The 20,878-nt window shown below is 38.4% G+C and overlaps 1 long non-coding RNA gene across 1 annotated transcript in view; it reads left to right on the forward strand.

Moving 5' to 3' along the window:
- LOC127568598 (uncharacterized) overlaps positions 1 to 17,638 on the forward strand; it is a 46,898-nt gene extending 29,260 nt beyond the window's left edge. The window contains exons 2-3 of the long non-coding RNA XR_007956036.1: positions 4,233 to 4,439; positions 16,970 to 17,638. This is a non-coding gene — a long non-coding RNA (uncharacterized LOC127568598). The remainder of the gene's footprint in view (positions 1 to 4,232; positions 4,440 to 16,969) is intronic.
- The last annotated feature ends 3,240 nt before the right edge of the window (positions 17,639 to 20,878 follow it).

Here is a 20,878-nt window from a genome sequence, read left to right on the forward strand (position 1 = left end):
AGGAAAACAAAAGCAACCTCCATATCTTTCCAATTAACACCATCAGCATGCACAGATATTAGAGTAAGCAAAATGTCAGTTTGAAACCATAGCTGTGTACATAATAAGAGTCTGCCAAATAAAAAATAAATATCAGACATGTCATAGCAGTTTCTGTTTCTATTTCAGATTTTCAGCATCTGTAGTTTTTTGATTCTCTCTCTTTATGCCCGGTTTATCAAACATTTTGTTGTTGATCGTGAGGACCATACAAAATGATATCGATCTGCTGCTAAGTTGGGCAGAGCAATGGCAGATGAAAATTTATCCTGACACGAGTGAGGTGATACATTTTGCAAGGTCTAATAAAAGTAGGACATATACCATGAATGATAGAGTCCTAGGAAGTGCTGAGGAACAGAGGGACCTTTGTGTACAAGTCCATAGATCCCTCAAGAAGGTCTACAGGATGCTGGCTTTCATTAGCCAGGATATGGATCAGGTCATGTTAACAACTTTAAAAAAGTTCAGTTATGCCACAGCTGGAGTATTGTGTGAACGTCTGCTCACCACATTATAGGAAGGATGCAAATGCTCTAGAGAGGGTGCAGAGGGGATTCACCAGGATTTTGCCTGGAGATGAAATATTTTAGTTATGAGGAGAGGCTAGGTAGACTGGGCTTGTTTTCCTTGGAGTAGAGGATGAAGGGAAAACAGAATTATGAGGGGCATAGATGAGTTGATATTGAGAAACCTTTACTTATAACAGAGATGCTTAAATCCAGAGGGCAAGGGTTTAAGATGTTTGGAGGGAATCTGAAGAAAAATATTTTCACCCAGAGGTAGTTGGAATCTGGAATGCACTGCTGGCACACTCACAACATTTATCATATCACTCCTTTGTATCAAAGTATATTATTTCATGCTGATCACTATTAAATGCACCTTTTTAAAAACACAGTTTGCAGTAATATGCATTTATGATTGATTATATATTGTACGTGCACAGAGCACTTACATACCATGTTTGAAATGTGAATGCATTTAAAGGTCTGGGTGAAGGATGTTATCTAAGCAAAGCCTGAGGATTCAAGGAGCACTCTGGTCCTTCAGTGTGACAGGGACGTCATTTTAGGAGTCAGATTAGTTTCAATTGATTCATTCTTGTAATTGAAAGATCATTACTTTTCCTGCACTGAGTGGCCATGTGACCACAAAGAACTTAGATTTTAAAAAGCCCGTCAAGCCCACTCCAATATTTAGTAAGTTTGTGGCTTACTAAATATGCTCAGTACCCAGATACTTTGATTTCCTGAGCATCCAATAATCCTGCAGGAAATAGCCATCAATTCACCTATTGCTGCCAAGAAGGCCTGTGTTCCTGGTGCTGTAAAACACCTCCCCTGACACTCTCACTTTCCCTAGTGTCACTTCCACCATTACATCAGCAGCATTTCTCTATCCTCCTGTTGACAGACAGGTGAAAAATGTAGAGTATCTTTCCTGCAGCATATGGTAGAATTTATTCTACATCCTATAATGATTTGTACTGCTGTGGGTTTTGACCATCTTTATACAGTCCTTACCAACCCTTCCCCACTGTAACTACCAATACTTAACCCTGAACAGGACCTTTCCCAATCAGAGTGGTTCTGTTACTTGGACTCGTACAGAAAATTTAATAAGATTTGTCTCTGGCTTCACAATAGAAAATACAGTGACTTTAAATTACATCTTTATAAGTGATCTTCATTTTTTATATTTTACTAAGTGCTCTGATAACTATAGTCTTTAAGGGGTGAGCATTCTGCATATAGTAACAGTGTGTGCTCCTATAATTTGATCTTGAAGGAGAGATTAACTTCAACTCCCATCTGGCTTTTGTGGTGATGCAGTTAGCTAACAAAGTCACTGCAGAATAGTGTCCTGGCTTATAGTCTCATTTAATCAATACCACTAAAAACAAATTCAGTCATTATTTATCTGTCTGTAGCATGCAGAATCTTTGCTTTTAGTCATGTAACTGTAATTATTCTAATATGAAATGAATTGTATAAGCAAATTCTATTTTTGTTTTGCTGTGGAAAGCGATAATCTATGCACAAGTATTAATAATGTGTTACACAAAGTGCCATAAATTTAATCTGTTAAGAGGCTTAGGGTGAATGCCCAATAGGTTCCTTGATTGAAGGAGCTGCAAAATTAAAAATGCTCATTAGCCATACACTCAATTACAACAACTGTTCATAAAGCCCCTTCAGCACATGTTATGAGGTGCTTCACATAGTATTATTGAACAACAATTTACAATAAGGAAATATTTAGGCAGGTGACCTAAAACTTGGCTAAAAATATATGTCTTATGGAGCATATTAAAGAAACAGGGAGAGCTTTAGGGACAGAATTCTAGGATCCAAGGTCTGGACAACTTAAGATACAATTTTCAGAAGTGGAGCAAATAAATTCATGGATGATAAAATAGCCAGAATTAGATTACAACTGATATTGCAGATTGTTTTAGGACTAGAAAAAAATTATAGGGTCAGAAGGACATGACTATGAAGGAATTTGACAACAAGGTTGGGAGATTTAAATCAAAGGATTGCTTAACTGGAAAGGTGGGTATATGAGGCTGGGTATGAGGTAGGATACAGCAGAATTTTGGATTAGCCCAGGTTTACAGAGGTTAGAACTAGGAGTGAATGGAATAGTTGAGCTTAAAGACAACAAAGGCATGGACAAGGATTTCAGAAACAAAGGAGATGAGATGGGACAGAGTTGGGAGATATTGAGGAGGTAGAAATAGTTGGGTTTAGAGATAGACCAGATATGAGGTCAGAAGCTATTTATAGGGCGGATTCAGCGGCAGGGTTATGAACAGGCAGATCTGAGAAAGATCTTGTGTATTTTTTTCACTTCCATTCAAATGTAGTCACTTTATATTTTAGAGATTTTCAGGTCATTAGGTGAGCTGGGTCCTCATATCAAGCTCCTGCCAATTCCACTCTTCAGGTGAAACATAGGACGAAGCAAAGGAGTTACAGTACCTCTGATATTAAAAAAAACTATGTGATGTTTTAAAATGAGATTTTCCCTTGTTTGCTTAGGGATTTGCAGTGTGGAAAAAGAACATGCAGCAGATTTCCCAGTAATACACAGATGGAACTCCAATCATCTGCTCCACCATGGCTTTGTTGCTTTGGCAAAAAGAGTTTTCATCTGTTGCCACTGTTTCCATTGCAGAAATCAGGGGCAACAGAGTCATCTCATTTGTCCTAAAGTACCACCAGTGCAGGCAGCAGGATCCCTTGCAGCTAATTTGTTGGATTTCTGAGCTTCATTTTCCATCCTCTACTTGTGTGTGTCAAATTACTTTTAACGTTATTGAATTGATTAGCATATTGGAAATAGAAAACTCTAGTTTTTAAGTTGCTTCCAAGATTTTTACAAGTCTATTTCACTTCACGGTCACTCATACAGTTGGAAGCCATTCGTAAAAGATACCTTAGCGTAATTTTATTTTCCTTTTTGTACAACTTTGGGAGCTTTTTTAAATAATTGCTTTGTTGCAGTTATGAAATTCTCTTTTACAATGAAGATAAAGTAGAAAACCACAATGTGTGTGAAATACAAGATCAACTTTTTTAATGTTGTCAGATGGTGATGTACTGCATCTTAAATAATGGAAAACTGTGTTGGTGACATTTGTTTTTAACCTTGAGTAATATTTGCCAGATAGACTACATCAGAAGTAAATATCTTCATAATATACTACTGTAGCGGTTGCTACCGCGAAATAAAACAAGAAGCTAGTCGAAGGATTGTCAAACAAGAACTCGTTTATTTTCCCGCCTTGCGCGGGCCTTTTAAGGGAGACTGTTCCCGCCCAATGCAACTGGCAATGACGTAAGTACTACGTCATCAAGTCTTTCCCGCGCGTGGGTTCTCCCTGTCGCTTGGGAAAGACGAGGCCCGCCGCCATCTTGGGCCTCGTCGCTCCGATGCCGCGCGACCCGACTGCTGAGCTGGTTCGCCTGACCGGACGGTGAGTCGCTACACTACCATAATAAACTCACAGAGTATATGTGATATTGTAAAAAGTAAGATGATGCTAAACATGTGAAAAAGGAAAACACCAATTGGAATATCAGAAACAAAATACTGTGAATCTAAGATACAACAGAAAAGGCTGAAAAGCCTGTCCCATCCTAGTGTGGTGCAATTAACACCATTTTATCCTTTTCTGCCTCCAGGTGCCTCCCTCTAAGTCCCAGCAGTCATGCAATTTCCTGGAAGAGGCAAAAGATAAGAGGGAAAAAAATATTGGCCTGTGTACAAAAAATAACAGGGAGATTCCTACCTGATCCTCAAATCTTCTGTAAATCATGGACTAACACCATCAGACATCATTAAACCACTTGATCTCCTCAGTCCCCGAAATAGTGCACTGTGATATAATGGTGAGTATGTTGCACTCAATCTATTCTGTGAATGTGCTGCTGTGATTTTATCAGTAATCACATTCCAGAGGTATAGTCCTAGAAATGTGAGTACTAAGTATGAATGTTAAGGATCGGGCCATGTTATCATATATTGCAGTGAAGATGATTCTATCATGTGCATATTGCACAAAGGCTTCATGGTGCCATTATTAACAAAAAGAAGGAAATTTCTTTTTGTTCTGTGATAGGTTTTAAACAAGAGCCTGTGAGATTTAGCATAGGGCCCAATGCTAGAAGCTTTTTGGAGGTTTAAAGAGTGCCTAGATAGAAAGGTAATTTCCAAAAGTAGGTGACGAAAGGTTTATTATTGTATATTTTTTAAATGAAAGATGTGAGGTCAGTGAAATGTGCTGGACCCTTCTGTATCTTCAGTTGTTACTAAATAAACAACTCTTTTCTGGTACTCTATTAGTAAAGGAGCCACAAATTGATCTTTTTCATGGTTTTCAAAGCAGTTTTATCAAAATTATTATTTTACAAGTGAAAGATCTTGTGAAGAAGTTCACCCCCATAACATCTGATTAAAGTCACAGGGAGTTCTTAATGTTAAAAGCCTTAATGTCACTATCACACAGTTGGACATTTGGGAAATACAGGCACATTCCTCAACACAAAAGACATTAACTTATTTTGGGCAACACCTTTACCACAATAACAAAAGGAATATCCAAGGCAGAAACAGTTACTCCTTCCCTTTCTCTTTTTTAGAGATTTCCATTTTCCCTCACTTCATTAGAATCTGCACTTTCCTTTTCAGAAATGTATGTGCCCCTGGGGGTTGCAAGTCTATAGGGATGCAACATGCAGAGTGTACATGGGAAACATAGGGAGTTGTAAAATGTGTGTGTGACCTACAAAGCATTATGACTTCATTTTAACTGAATTTATAACTTTCTGCTACAGTTAGAATTTTTTGCACCAGTACTGGCCATCAACCAGAAGGTGACTAATGGCACGTTTTGCACAGTGAGTTGTGAAATAATCTTGAATCAATAATCAAGAAACAGGGTATTTACTTGACATGATTTAACAATAAAAACACCACCACAAGTTGGTTTATCAAACATATTGCACAATGTTTGACTGAATCATAAAATGTGGGGGAATTCCAACAGGGATCAAAGAGGACTTTATTAGCTGTAAAGCATCTTTTACTCGCAAAATGCTGTATAATACAAGCTCAATTGTTATATTATGGTGATTTGAAACATCCAGTAAGAGAGAAAAATAATATTAAGCTTTTGATGTTTCAACACTTTTCATAAAATAGAACCATCTTTCCTAGAATGCTTTGTTTTACTTCTGTTCCCGAATTCTGAGAGAGAAGTAAAGATTAAGTTTCTTTTAAATTTTATTTACAGCGTGGTAACAGGCCGTTCCGGCCCAACGAGTCCACGCTGCCCATTTTAAACCCAAATTAACCTACCCGTACGTCTTTTGGAATGTGGGAGGAAACCGGAGCACCCGGAGGAAACCCACGCAGACACGGGAGAACGTACAAACTCCTTACAGACAGCGACGGGAATCGAACCCCAATTGCTGGCGCTGTAATAGCATCGCGCTAACCACTACGCTACCATGCCGCCCCTGAATAGATGATGGCAGTCACTTGATTTGTCACCCTGTCCTATTGTAATTGCATTATGAGTCTGGGCTGTCTGGTGATTCATGGAAATTGTTTTTTTTTGGTTGTAGCATGGTTAGAAATATAAAATTTCAGATGGGTTAGAGTGACTGACATACATCATCAGTCTTTCATCCTGATAGTCAGCATTTTAGCATCCATATAGTGTTGGCTAGTACAAATTGGACATTGGACCCCTTCTTTCCCAAATCTTTTGTCCAATGCACCTGAACAGGGTCTATCTGTCTTCTCAGTAAAACCCATAGTATTAATGACAGGGTTTGTAACTTATGCATTTCACAGTTGGTAACAGAGTCAAATAGTAAAGAGTTAGGAGGTGGAGGATGGGAATAAAATGGTTGCCAATGAAACAAGAGGGTAACGAAAGACAGTTGTTTTATATGTAAACAAATATAATCTCACTGACATGTTTGATCACGTATGCATTGTGGCATGCAATCTGCAAGAATGTTAAATAAATCAGACACGTTTTATAACTCCCACACTTCCCTTATACCCTCTGTATGTTCTTTTACTACAGATTTCAGATGTCTGTCAGTTCAGATAAAATGCTTGTTAAAACTGTGTAGTTTATTCATGGATCGTACTCATTAATTTGGGTATAATTCTGTCAATTCTGCAATATCGCTAACAACCGGATTCATAATTCATGCAGAGTACAATAACATGTTTGGGAGTTGATAGCACTATTCTTAAGTTACTTGATAGTAGAGCATTGTTGAACTTTATTCCTTCATGTAGAGTGATTTCCAGACACCTTTGCCTATCCTAAGAGTGGTCCTTTTCATGTCTGATTGATGAAAGCTGGATATTGTTCACTATGATTTGGTGTGATTGACATACTGATATTTGTTTTTAAACATCACCTCAGTTTTCAAATTCAAATCTCTCCATGAGTTCAGCCTATCCCATTTTCTCTAATCTCTTTCAGCCCCATAATTTTCAGAAATATCTGCATATCCCCCAATGCAGATACGTGCATCCCTGAATTTAATTATTGGAACTGCCAGTGTGCTAAGTTCTGAAATTCCCTCCCAAAACCTCTCTTTCTTTAAGATGTTCTATAAAGCTGTCTCTTGAGCCAAATTTCTGGTCATTAGCTCTTTTATTTTCTTATGCGGCTTAGATCAATTTTTCTGTGTGATAACACTCCAGTGAAACACCATTGGATATCTTTCCCACATTAAAGGAGCTATATAAATGAAAATCATTTTTTTATTCTTCAAATGAATGAGAAGACAGTAGATACTATATACATAAGAGACAGAAATAGATCCATTTAATTCTTTATGTCTGAAAGCATCAGTACTAATCTAATTCACTGTGGTACCAAGTCAGCATCACAGTGAATCACAAAGATATTCTCTGCTCTCTTCCTTCTCCCAAAGGAAGGAATATTCACAGGTAATTTTCAAAAGTTCATGTTACTTCAAATTTACAATATAACATGTTCTCCACAGAAATCATGTGACAGGGACCATAGAGCATAAAAAGAAACCAAAGTAAATTATGAGTAAAAATATAGAGGATTTCTTTATAATCGAATATAATGGGGATGAAAATTACTCCAACTACTACAAAACAAAATGCCAGATGTTTAGATTGAGTTAGTGAACATTAAATATAACCTCTTAAGAGGATTTGAAGACAGAAATCCAAACAAATATAAAGGTATATTGCATTGAATTGATGCAATGAGAATTCATATGCACATTTTATTTTGACTTTTCTGTGTACAGTATCAGAATTAACAGCTGTAATCTAGAGATTATGTGTTTTTTCCCCTCAGGATTTGAATTTTTCAATTGCATTAATTACAGGAATGGATTAGTGGGATAATGCTTTCAACTCAATTATTTTAACTGTCAAAACATAATTCTTTCGGATAATGATTATCAAATGGTGGCATAAATTTGTTTACAAAACTTTCAAAGCAAACCAAGGTTTTTTTTCAATAGCTTGAACTCAAAGTTAGTTTGATCAAATGCTTGCGAAATGCCTTGAGAAGTTTCATAAATGTAAATTATTGCTCTTTTTCACCACAATATGATGAAATTACTTCAACCTAAGACTACATTTAAGTCTTTCTAACAATATCTTAATTTATTTAGCCTTAATCAGTGTAGAACAGAAGAGCTTGTTTAAGAAGGTTAACACAAAGATGGAAGATAACCTGAGCCAGGTACTACCATCTACATGGGGTTCTTCTCTGAGTTAACAACAACAAATAATATTGCCTACAATGTAGTTAAATGTTCTAGAGAACTGCATGGAATCAGAATAAAGTAAACTATTGCACATAGAGCCATATGCATTCTAGCATTTTATTCATGTGCTATGTGTATTAAGGAGCAGTTCAAAGGAGAAAAGAGATAGAAAGTCAGAGAGAAATTCCCAAGTTTTGCACTGAGGCTTCTGAGAGGTTAGCCTTCAGTAATAGAGCCCAGGAAATTGGAGAAGTGCAGGAGGCTGCAAATAGAGGAATTCAAGAGTTCTAAGAAGTTTATAAAAGCAAGAAGGTTACAGAGAGAGAGGGTTAGAGCCATGGAAGAATTTAAACTGAAGGGTGAAAATTTTAAATCTGAGGCGTTGCTGTTCCTGGAGGTAATATAACATGGTAGTGTAGTGGTTAGCGTAACGCTATTACAGCGCCAGCAACCCAAGTTCAATTCCGCTGCTGTCTGTAAGGAATTTGTACATTTTCTCCGCGTCTGTGTGGGTTTCCTCCAGGTGCTCCGGTTTCCTCCCACGTTCCAAAGACGTACAGGTTAGGAAGCTGTGGGCATGCTATGTTGGCGCCAGAAGAGTGGCAACACTTGCTGGCTGCCCCCAACACATTCTCAGTAACGCAAAAAGATGCATTTCACTGTCTGTTTCGAGGTACATGTGACTAATAAATAAATGTTATCCTATCTTATAGGTTAGCAAGGCCAGTGGTGATGGGTGAATGGAACTTATGTAAATAATATGAGCAGCAGAATTTTGGAGGTGCTGGTCAATGCTGAGAACAAGGTGAGGGCCCAGACAGGAAAGACTTTGAATATTTGAGTTAGGAGTTAACAAAAGCATTGGTAATGTTTTCAGTAGCAAAAGCACTGAGGCAGGAATGAAGGTAGGCACTATAAGGGAGGTGGAAGTTGGTGGCCTTGGTGCTGACCATGTTATGCATTAGGAAGGCCATCTTGAAATCAATAGGATGATGAGATTGCAAAGAGTTTGGTTCAGCCTCCATCAAGGAGGGGAATGCATTCAGTAGTGAGGAAATAAGTTTTCTGTCAGCAGTTATATACATCCCTTCAATCTTCATAATGTTTCATTGGAAGAAATTTCAGTACAGGCTGTTGAGAAGCACCATGAAAAATTGGTTGCATTGAATAGATCAAAACAGGTTATGGCGGGGTAAAGGCAGTTGTCATCTTGGTAATTTTGGGACCCTGACAGCATTGTCTTCAGATGATGTCACCAAGGACCATAACGTAGAAAAGAAACACAAGGGAATAAAGTTCTTGGAGGAGTACAGAGGTAATGGTCATTGATCAGTAAGAGAATTCACAGAGAGAATTTTACGTAGGATTTTCCAATTCAGATCTCCATTCACTCAAAGAAGTTACTCAGCTAATTTTAGTTATGTGCTCATTGAATGCTGTAACTTCGATAATTCAATAATTCAATCTGGCACCAAAATAGTTGAACAAAGTGAGTTTTATTTGCCCACACAAAATTAATACTCTCTAGTGTTAAAATGATAGTTATCTACACTGAGACATATTAAGCAATGTCACCTATTCTAATGGTGGGTACAAAATATATATACAGTCATGTTTAACAAGTTCAAGTTTCTGAATGTGTTTGAACATAGCTTAGTCAAGACTTGCCTTTTTCCTGTGGGACCAAAGGGATGTAATGCTTCGTCCCACATTGATCTGTCTCGAAGTTGCAAGAAGGCAGTTTGCTTCTCAAGTGCTAAAAATCTATAACTTTACCATAAAATTTCACCCCAGAATAACTAAACAATAAACATTTTCTTCCCATAAGCTATGTCAATTTGATCTGATGACATTTGTCAATGATTTCATTCTCAATGGTAATGGAAAGATATGATGTTCTCAAGGCTGCCTTCCTGTCTATGAAAACATTTCTTTTTAGGCTGTTTGCCAAGGATCCGACCTTCCTTTCAACTGGTGCTTGCAGTAATTTAAACCTAACTTCTCTGGTAGTCTTTTTACTTAGCATTCCATTGCACTGCCTATATTTTATGGTTATGAATTTTTACCTTACTTACACAGACATCCAGGTCTACTTCTCTTTGTGAACTGGATACATCACAGGCTGGAAAAGAGAAAATATTAATATTAACAAACTACTCAGTAGGATTTAGTTAGTACTAGATTTTGCTAACCCTGTTGGTATTTGTTTCAAACTGGCAAAAGCTAGTGGAGATAGTTGAAATGCCAAGTTCTCACAGGATTGAGGAACAAGCATCAGTGCCCACATTTGATGGATGAACTGGGGTTCTGGAGAGTTTGGTTGCTGAAGTTTTTCTCTGAAAGCAATAACCTTAAATTTGTCTTGTATGTTTGTGTCATTTTCTCTTCCTTTTGCTGCTTTACCCTTAAGGCATCTGTTGAAGTGCAGAGATGGCTTTTATTTTTGCACATTTGTTCAACTTGCTGGTTCTGTTATTTTAATGTGTTGTTGACTTTTGTACAGTATCTTCCACAGAGTTAATGACTGGTATTCTATTGAATGTAGATATGCTTTGCCACATCAACAAATATGACTGAAACAATCCCCAAGGTGTTCTCATTATGATTACCCTGAGACGTGTATGAAACATATCAGACCTGTCATTGTCATTATTTTTTAAAGACAGTTTTGCAACATTAGATAAGATATCTTTATTAGTTACATGTACATCGAAACACACAGTGAAATGCATCTTTTGCATAGTGTTCTGGGGGCAGCCTGCAAGTGTCGCCACGCTTCCGGTACTGACATAGCATGCCCACAACTTCCTAACCCATACGTCTTTGGAACGTGGAAGGAAACCAGAGCACCTGGAGGAAACTCATGCAGACGCGGGGAGAATGTACAAACTCCTTACAGACAGCAGCTGGAATTGAACCCGGGTTGCTGGCGCTGTAAAACGTTACGCTAACCACTACACTAGCGTGCCTGCCCAATGCAGCACAGCGCTCTGCCTTTTACCATAGGTCATTAGGGTCTCCATTATGTTTAGGGTTCTTAATACTAGATTTTGTGTTTACTCAATGACAATTCCCGAAACCCCAACACTCACCTTTTGAAAGTAGGCTTGATTATTAAGCATAACCGCCTTATGACAACATGCAGTGTTGTGTCTTACTTGAACCAGAGCTTATCTGCTGAAGTGTAAGAGAGTCTAAGAGTTAAAAATTACAGTTTGCATGGTATTCTGACAATGTAATAGATAACATGTTGCTGCCTGAGCTCCTCATCTTTATTAAGTGAAATGAATTTACTCTCTTTCAGACAAAGAAGCTGAAAACCATCAGACACATGTTAAACTGTTAAGCAAATGGCATTTATTGAAAGCAGTGCTGAGAAATTCTCCCTGAGAGTTATATAAATATTCCCAAATGGAAGTGCAAAGGCACCATTTTTGGAAGAAGGACTTTGCTTGTCTACCTAAATTTATGCAATACTCTGCCTAAAGGAGAGGATTGCATAAATTTTGATGCAATATTGATTTGATGCCAGCACTCACATTTTCAAATGCCATTCTCCAACATAATCAGTGCCTTAACTTCACAAGGGGATCTTTCATACAGCCCTCCACCCCCACACCCATCCCAAGGTCAAATGGTCATTTTTAAGGGGATCTTAAATTATTCACAGATTAGTTCTCAAACTATCTTAGGAAATAGGAGAAGGCCATTTGGCCCCTCGAGTCTGTGATAGTTCTCAGAGCATTCCCATCAATCGCATTCTCCCCTTGCTTCCTCGTAACGTATTCTCTTTCAGTCAACTGCCCTGTTTCTCCCAGCATCACCCACACTAGGGGTAACTTACAGTGGTCAATTACCCCAACAACCTGCACAGCTTTGGGATGTGAAAGGAAACCAGAGCACTGGGGGAAGCTCACACGATCACAGGGAGAACTCATTGCTAGTTGCAGATATGAAAAGGCTTTACAGAGCAGAACAAGCTGCCAAAAGGTGAATTTGTGGTGGGGTGGTCTTAGGTAGCCACTTCTGCTTAGGGCTTTAGTAAGTAATTGTCTTCTCTTTTTTTTCAATTTCAAAAATAGACTTTATTCATGATAAAAAACAAATATACAAAGGAAGAATCAGTGTAAAAAAAACCCTTTACATTTGTGGTCGTTACATTCAGTGGTGAAGTAATTGTTTTCCCTTAACTTCAATGAGCAAGAATGCTTGAGTTATCTTTTCTTCACCAAAGAGCTCAATAATGAAATCTGCTAGTTGCCGGACTTACCACCGCAAGTTCAGGATTTTGGGGTCAGCAATGACCTCACCATGGACCTGTGGAAAAATCAATTCATAATTGATATGGATCTCACAATAGTCAGAGAGAATTAGAGGAACAAATCTGTAATGAGATAGCAGACCAATGTAAGAAACAGGCAGTAGTCATAGTGGGGGATTTTAACTTTCCACATATTGACTGGGACTCCCACACTGTGAAAGGACTGGATGGCTTAGAATGTGTCAAATGTGTTCAGGAAAGTTTTCTAAATCAATATATAGAGGTACCAATGAGAGAGAATGCAATACTTGATCTCCTATTAGGGAACCAGACAGGTCATGTGACAGAAGTATGCATAGGTGAGCATTTTGGGTCCAGTGACCATAATGTCATTAGTTTCAAGTTAATTATGGATAAGGATAGGTCTGGTCCTCGAGTTGAGGTTCTAAATTAGAGAAAGGCCAATTTTGTGGAAATGAGAAAGGATCTAGGAAAAGTGGATTGGGATAAGTTGTTTTCTGGCAAGGATGTGTTCAGTAAGTAGAAGGCCTTCAAAGGCGAAATTTTGAGAGTGCAGAGGTTGCATGTTCCTGCCTGGATTAAAGGCAAAGTTAACAAGCATAGGGAACCTTGGTTTTCAAAAGATATTGGTGCTCTGGTTAAGAAAAAGAGAGAGGTGTATAGCAGGTATAGGCAACTAGGAACAAATGAGGTACTTGAAGAGTATAGAAAATGTAAGAAAGTACTAAAAAAGGAAATCAGGAAGACAAAAGGCAACATGAGGCTGCTTTGGCAGATAATGTGAAGGTAAACCCAAAGGGTTTCTACAAGTATTAAGAGTAAAAGGATAGTAAGGGACAAAATTGGTGCCCTAGAAGATCAGAGTGGTTGTCTATGTGTGGAGCCTCAGGAGATGGGGGAGATCTTAAACAGTTTTTACTTAGGAAATGGGCATAGAGGATATGGAAGGAAGGGAAACAAGCAGTAGGGTCATGGAACATATAGAAATTAAAGAGGAGGAGGTGCTTGCTGCTTTACAGTGAATAAAGGTAGATAAATCCCCTGGGCCTGACAAGATATTTCCTCGGACCTTAAGAGAGACTAGTGTAGAAATTGTAGGGGCCCTGGCAGATATATTTAAAATGTCCTTAGCCATGGGTGCGGTGCCAGAGGACTGGAGGGTAGCTCATGTTGTTCCGTTGTTTAAAATAGGCTCTAAAAGTAAACCAGGTAATTACAGGCCGGTGAGCCTGACATCAGTAGCAGGTAAATTATTGGAAGGTGTTCTGAGAGATCGGATATACAAGTATTTGGACAGCCAAGGGCTGATTAAGGATAGTCAGCATGGCTTTGTGTGTGGTAGATCATGTTTAACGAATCTTGTAGAGTTTTTTGCAGAGGTTACCAAGAAAGTAGATGAAGGAAAGGCTGTAGATGTTGTCTACATGAACTTTAGTAAGGCCTTTGACAAGGTCCCACATGGGAGGTTAGTTCAGAAGGTTCAGTCACTAGGTATCCATGGAAAGGTTGTAAACTGGATTCGAAATTGGCTGTGTGGGAGAAGACAGAGAGTGGTAGTGGATGATTGTTTCTCAGACTGGAGGCCTGTGACTAATGGTGTGCCTCAGGGATCTGGTGCTGTGTTTGTTGTCTACATCAATGATCTAGATGATAATGTGGTAAATTGGATCAGCAAGTTTGCTGATGACACTAAGATTGGAGGCATAGTGGACAGCGAGGAAGGCTTTCAAAGCTTGCAGAGGAATCTGAACCAACTGGAAGAATGGGCCAGAAAATGGCAGATGGAATTTAATGCAGACAAGTGTGAGGTGTTGCATTTTGGAAGGACAAGTCAAGGTAGGACATACACAGTAAATGGTAGGGCACTGAGGAGTGCGGAGGAACAAAGGGATCTGGGAGTTCAGATATATAATTCCCTGAAAGTGGCGTCACAGGTAACAGGGTTGTAAAGAAGGCTTTTGGCATCCTGGCATTCATAAATCAAAGTATTGAGTATAGGAGTTGGGATGTTATGGTGAGGTTGTGTAAGTCATTGGTGAGGCCAAATTTGGAGTATTGTGTGCAGTTCTGGTCAGCTAACTATAGGAAGGATATCAGTAAGATTGAAAGAGTGCAGAGGAGATTTACTAGAATGTTGCTGGGTCTTCAGGAGTTGAGTTACAGGAAAAGATTGAACAGGTTAGGACTTTATTCCTTGGAGCGTGGAAGAATGAGGGGAGATTTGATACATAGATAGAGTTCATGCGAGTAGGCTGTTTCCACCTAGATTAGGAGAGATAAGTACGAGAGGATATGGCTTTAGGGTGAAAGGGGAAAGGTTTAGGGGGAACATTAGGGGGAACTTCTTCACTCAGAGAATGGCAGGAGTGTGGAACGGGCTGCCATCTGACGTAGTAAATGCGTGCTCACTCTTAAGTTTTAAGAATAAATTGGATAGATACATGGACGGGAGAGGTCTGGAGGGTTATGGACTGGGTGCAGGTAAGTGGGACTAGCGGAATAACGTTTCAGCATAGACTAGAATGGTCGAATGGCCTGTATTCTGTGCTGTAGTGTTCTATGGTTCTATGGTCAAAAGGCCAGCTGACTCCATCTTCAATGGTGAAGTTGTGTGAAACAGTAAGGTCCTCTGCATGTAACTTCTATCATTTGCAAAAAAATACTGAGAAAACCGTTGAAAGCTGAGGCAGTTGTCTAAGCATTATGAACATTTTGAATATTTCTGACATTCAAAGTTAGTCCTAAATTATTAGTATTCAAACTGAAAAAAAATTAAGCATACGAAATACGCATTTAAAAGGTAAAACTATTATAAACAGCAAAATACATAAATTAACTAAAATCATACAAAAATTGAAAATTAGCTAAAACTTACCTTGATCCCTTGCAGACAATCCTTTCCGTTCAAACCACTGGAACTCTTATTTCTACCCATTTTCCAATTTAGCCAGTTTGTACATTAGCACGTTTAAAGTAGTTTCAACCATTACTATTCTACCTCAGTGTCAAATTATTGATTTATGCTCACACTTAAATGCCCTTACAGTTACTTACTTTCTTTGCCCTTCCTGCTGGATTCCTAGAACTGGATACAAAAATCTCCTAGCCAAAAGATTGCCAACTACAGAGAGTTATTAGTTTTGCTTGTTTTGCAGATGTGCCCCGTTTAGTTTCCCTGTGGCACAGTTCTCGATCATCTACAATACCTGGAAATAAATTGCATGAATTAGATAGATACACTAATTGTTTGAATGGCTAGCCTCTGGGAAAACATTGCAATGGAAACCTGAAGCAGCCATCTTTCTGCATTAACTTCATATCTTCTTCATTGTTGGCCTTCGATAAAGGACTCCTTATTTGCCTTGGTCCTCTATGGTGGGGATTGACTTTCTGCCTGTCATTTTAGGACCCTGGAAAGACGTGTGTAAAAGTAACAGCCACCAGATGGTTCATTGAAAACCCAGTGCTTCAGGTTGATGACTTTTCATTGGAAGAGAAACTAAACAGATTATTTCAACTATGCAATCCAAAATAGAGTTAAAAATGAAAGAGAGAGAAAAAAGAAATAATCATCTGAAAGATTTTTTATGTTCTTTTGAAAAGGATATGCTTGATGGTTCAGTGAACTAAAGCCTCCTATTGTGTTGTATAGAGATTGAACTAGAATTGTTCCTGGATCTTCAAGTATTCTGATTTAGTTCATCACAGTTAGGTTAAATTACTAATAAGTGCATTATAATTCATAATTGGTGGGGCAGAATATGGATTTAATTAGTACCATGTATGAATATCATCCTTGCTGGTAACATGAGAAAGCTTGGCTTTGTTTCTCCTTATTGGCCAGTTCTGGTACAAACAAGAAAAGCAAGTTATCTGAAATTGTTTAATTTGATATTGAGCCCTGAAGGCTGTAAAGTGCCTGGACAATAGGTGAGATGATGTTCCTCCAGTTTATACTGGGTTTTGTGGGAACTGTATAGGAGGCTACATAAAGATCAGAGTGAGAGTTAGAATGAAGAATTAAAGTGATTGTTTGTGTCTGTAATATTTACTCAGTTTTTCTCTTTCCACAGATGCTGCCTAATATAAGGATTTTCCTTTTGGTGACAGGCATCAGCATTTTACACTTTAACACCTCCCTTTATTTTCTTGCTCTCTCTAACTGTCCTCATTAATCTATTAATGAAACAGCTCCATGAACATTAGGATCACCTGGGTAGAGATGCCAGTGATATTCCCTCTGTCCTATCCATGCCCTGACACCATCCCACCCTCTAAGTTAAAACTAGCTTGTTTTTTTTACTTGGGATAGGGTCTTCCACCTGAAATGTTAACTCTGGTTCTCTTTCCACAGGTGCTGCCTGACCTGCTGAGTGTTTCCAGCATTTTTTGAAACAAAGTTTATCTGTTTCCATGATACAACAGAGCAACATAAATCATAAATCATTGTCTTTATCGTACATGAAAGAAACTTGGAACATTTTTGATAAAAGATAGATGAAAATCCAAGACACAGCCCTCATAAATCAGGAAATATATTTTCATCATCTCTATCTCCCTGACTAAACTTTGTAATCTATCAAGATAAGACTTTTTTAAATTAGTATACAGATAATTAAGGGTAGATGATTATCTAAATTTCCAGTGTCACTCCTGATGCTCTGTGATGGAAGCACTGAAGATGAATATTTACTTAAGTTGGCAGCAAAGTAATGCACTGACGAAGCTGTTGATGTGACTATTTTAAAAATGTAAACATAATTTCTTAAATCCTTTAACAGAGCAATAAAAAAAGCATGTAATTTATTAAAGAAGTGATCTCTAAATAACATTTCACAAAAGGACCCAAACTGCTTTCTGTAATAGGATTGTACATTCAAAAAACAACATTTGAACAAGCACTTTGATCATGCTAGAAGTTTATGTGACAATCCTGTCAATCTGTGATGACCTCTGGATAAACTGTAGCCTTTAACTCTTTTCTCATGTCATAAGTGAGAAGGCTAGAGATTATCTTTCAAGCCATTTGCAGCCCTAATTATTGAACCTTTATTCAAAAGATTACTCTTGATTTTATTGGTGCACCAAAACTTCACAATGTGAAGAATAAAATAAGTTCTGACGCAGCAATTCAAAATGTCAAAAAAGTTGATTTTAAGATATAAGATGAAGATTAGAGAACTTTCTAAATGAATCACATTAAAGGATGAGAGCACATTTGTTGTGGTTCCAAATGGAATGAGCTTTAAAGGGATTAGGTGCCTGATTACCGATTATCTAACTATATAACTCAACTAAGAACACACCACGCATTTGGCAAACAGATAGGAATGTTCACCTCTGGCAGACCTTGAAGCCATTGCTGTAGTTATTGCATATGCTGGGCAGTGTATTTTCTATAGCTTTCTGTTTGGAGAGGAGCAATGCTTAGGCACCAGAAAAATTATAGATAACCAAAATAAGAAAAATGTTCTAATTACATTAATACTTAGCTGCAATGCAAACAAGCTGATCCCCATTTAAAACTTAAATTATAGATCAGGGTCTATACTGCAGATAATATAATAATCTGTACTTATTGTTACTATATTTCAAGGTTAAGTTAATAAACCAGTATTAAGGATTAACTACCAAGTAGAAAATTACCAAGTGTACTCCACATTTAGTTGTTTTACATGTACATTTAAGTATTTCACCCTGACTCATGACCAATGCAATAAATGTGATGCCACAATTGAGTTCAATTGATTCAAAGACTAGAAAGTATACCTGGGAGAATCCAAGTCTGAAAGTTGTAGTCACATACTGTATTATGCATTTATTCGCTGATTCATCAAAGCAATACCTGGATGTTTGTATGTTTCTTATTGCCATTTGTCAAATTCAAATCAGTCACCTCTAGGGCTTAGCCAACCATTGAATTCTCTGTTCAAGTGAACTGAATCATGCAAATATTTGGAAAGTTCACACTTTATTTGATATATTAGATAAGGGTTCTGTGGCATTTAATTACCCAAACAATGTAAATATTCAGTGTTAACATAGCTAGTGACTAATAGAGACAAGACGTTAGCATAAATTTAATAAATTAGCCTATTTTCTGGCTGTAAAGTTCTATGATTACATTATCACTCTGGCTGACGCTACAGAGACAGTATATTACAATCTCTTTAAAAAGGCAAAGGATAAAATGGTGAAGACAAACAATAATCAGTCCATCAATGAGCTTCCCCATTAAAACTCTGAAAAGGGACCTGGATCTTATTAGATCCTAGCATTTAATACCAGTCCCTAAATTTCCCCGATGCTGAGCCACCACCTTCAGCTGCTGTGGCCCTTGTGGTGAAATTAGTAAAAAGTTGACCTGGTAAATATATTTCCAAATCAGGATGGTATGTGAAACAGTGCGGAACCTGCAGGTAGTGACATTCCTCTGACTCTCCAGCTTTTGTCCTCCAAAATTACAGCTCTGGGAGGTGACAAAGAAGTCTTGGTCAACTGTAGGTCATTTTGCAAATGCACACATGAAAATCACAGTGCACCTTTGTAGGGAGCGAATCATTGGAGAAGTGGATGAGCTGTCAATCAAGCAGGCGATAGCCATGGTGCATCAATGGTGGAGGGAGTGAATCATCACAGTGGTGGATGGGCTGACCCCAACTGCATAGCTTCATTCTGAATAGTATTGAGGTTCTAGAATGTTGTTGAAGCTAGCAGTCCTCTAACCTTTCATCAGATTTGTTCCTCATGGATGGTAGAATGACTTTGGAGAGTTAGGAAATGAGTTACTTACTGGAAAATAGCAACCAGATCTGTTTGTGTAGCCACAATATTTATATGGTTGCTGTAATTAAGTTTCTGGCTAATTGCAATGCATTGGATGAGATGGTAGAGGGGTTCAATGGTTGCTTTACTACTGGATGTCAAGGGGAAGTAGCTAGCATTCTCCTGTTAGAAAAGATCATTGAACTGCACGTGTGATGTGAATGTTACCACCACTTAACACTCTTGCTGCATGGAGGTATGGACTGCTTCAATTTATGGGAAGCTGAAAGTAGGACTGAGTATTGTAATTGTGAGCAAATGTCCCATTCCTGACCTTATGAAGGAAAGAAGGTCATTGATAAAGCTGTTGAAGATGGTTATATCTGGGACACTGCACTGAGGAAGACCACTGCAATAAAATGGATAAATCCCCAGGGCCTGATACTCAGGGAAAGAAGGGAAGAGACTGATGGGGCCTTGACAGAGATCTTTGTATCCTCTTTAGTCGTGGGTGATTGCCAGAAGACTGGAGAATAGTCAATTTTGTCCCTCTGTTTAAGAAGGGAAAAAAGGGTAAACCAGGAAATTATAGGCCAGTGAGCTTTACATCAGTGGTAGGGAAATTGTTGGAGAAGATTCTTCAGGACAGGATTTACTCACAATTGGAAAATTATGGACATTAGGGAAAGTCAGCATGGCTTTGTGTGGGGGAGGTCCTGCCTCATGAATTTGATTGAGTTCTTTTGAGGAAGTGTGTGGAGCAGTGGATGTTGTCTACACAGACTTTAGTAAAGCTTTTGACAAGATCCCTCATGGTATGCTCTTCCAAAAGATTAAGTCACATGGGATCCAAAGTGAATTGGTAAATTGGATACAAAATTGGCTTGGCCATTGACGACAGAGGGTAGTGGTGGAGGGGTGTTATTCTGACAGGAGGTCTGTGACCAGTGGTGTTCTGCAAGGATCAGTGCTGGGAACTCTGTTTGTAATATATATTAATGAGTTGGATGAAAACGTAGGTGGTCTGAATAGTAAAATTGAAGGAATTGTGGATAGTGAGGAAGATTGTCAAAGGATACAGCAGGATACAGATCAGTTGGAAATCTGGGCAGAGAAATTGCAGATGGAACGTAATCTGGACTAGTGTAAGGTGATTCATTTTGGGAGGTCAAATGCAAGAAGAAGGTTTACATAAATGGCAGGAACCTTTCGGAGCATTGATATACAGAGGGATCTTAGGGTGCAAGTCCATAGCTCCCTGAAAGTAGCAACACAAGTGGATAGGGCGGTAAAGAAGGTGTATGGTATGATTGCCTTCATTAGTTGGGGCATTGAGTATAAATTGGGAAGTCATATTGCAGCTGTATAAAACTTTGGTAAGGCCACATTTGGAGTATTGTGTGCAGTTCTGGTCACCACACTATAGGAAGGATGTGGAGGCTTTGGAGAGGGTGCAAAAGAGGTTCACCAGGATGTTAAGCAACAAACAATCTGCTGC

This window comes from Pristis pectinata, chromosome 3 (genome assembly GCF_009764475.1).
Source record: "Pristis pectinata isolate sPriPec2 chromosome 3, sPriPec2.1.pri, whole genome shotgun sequence".
In the NCBI taxonomy this organism is placed as follows: domain Eukaryota; kingdom Metazoa; phylum Chordata; class Chondrichthyes; order Rhinopristiformes; family Pristidae; genus Pristis; species Pristis pectinata.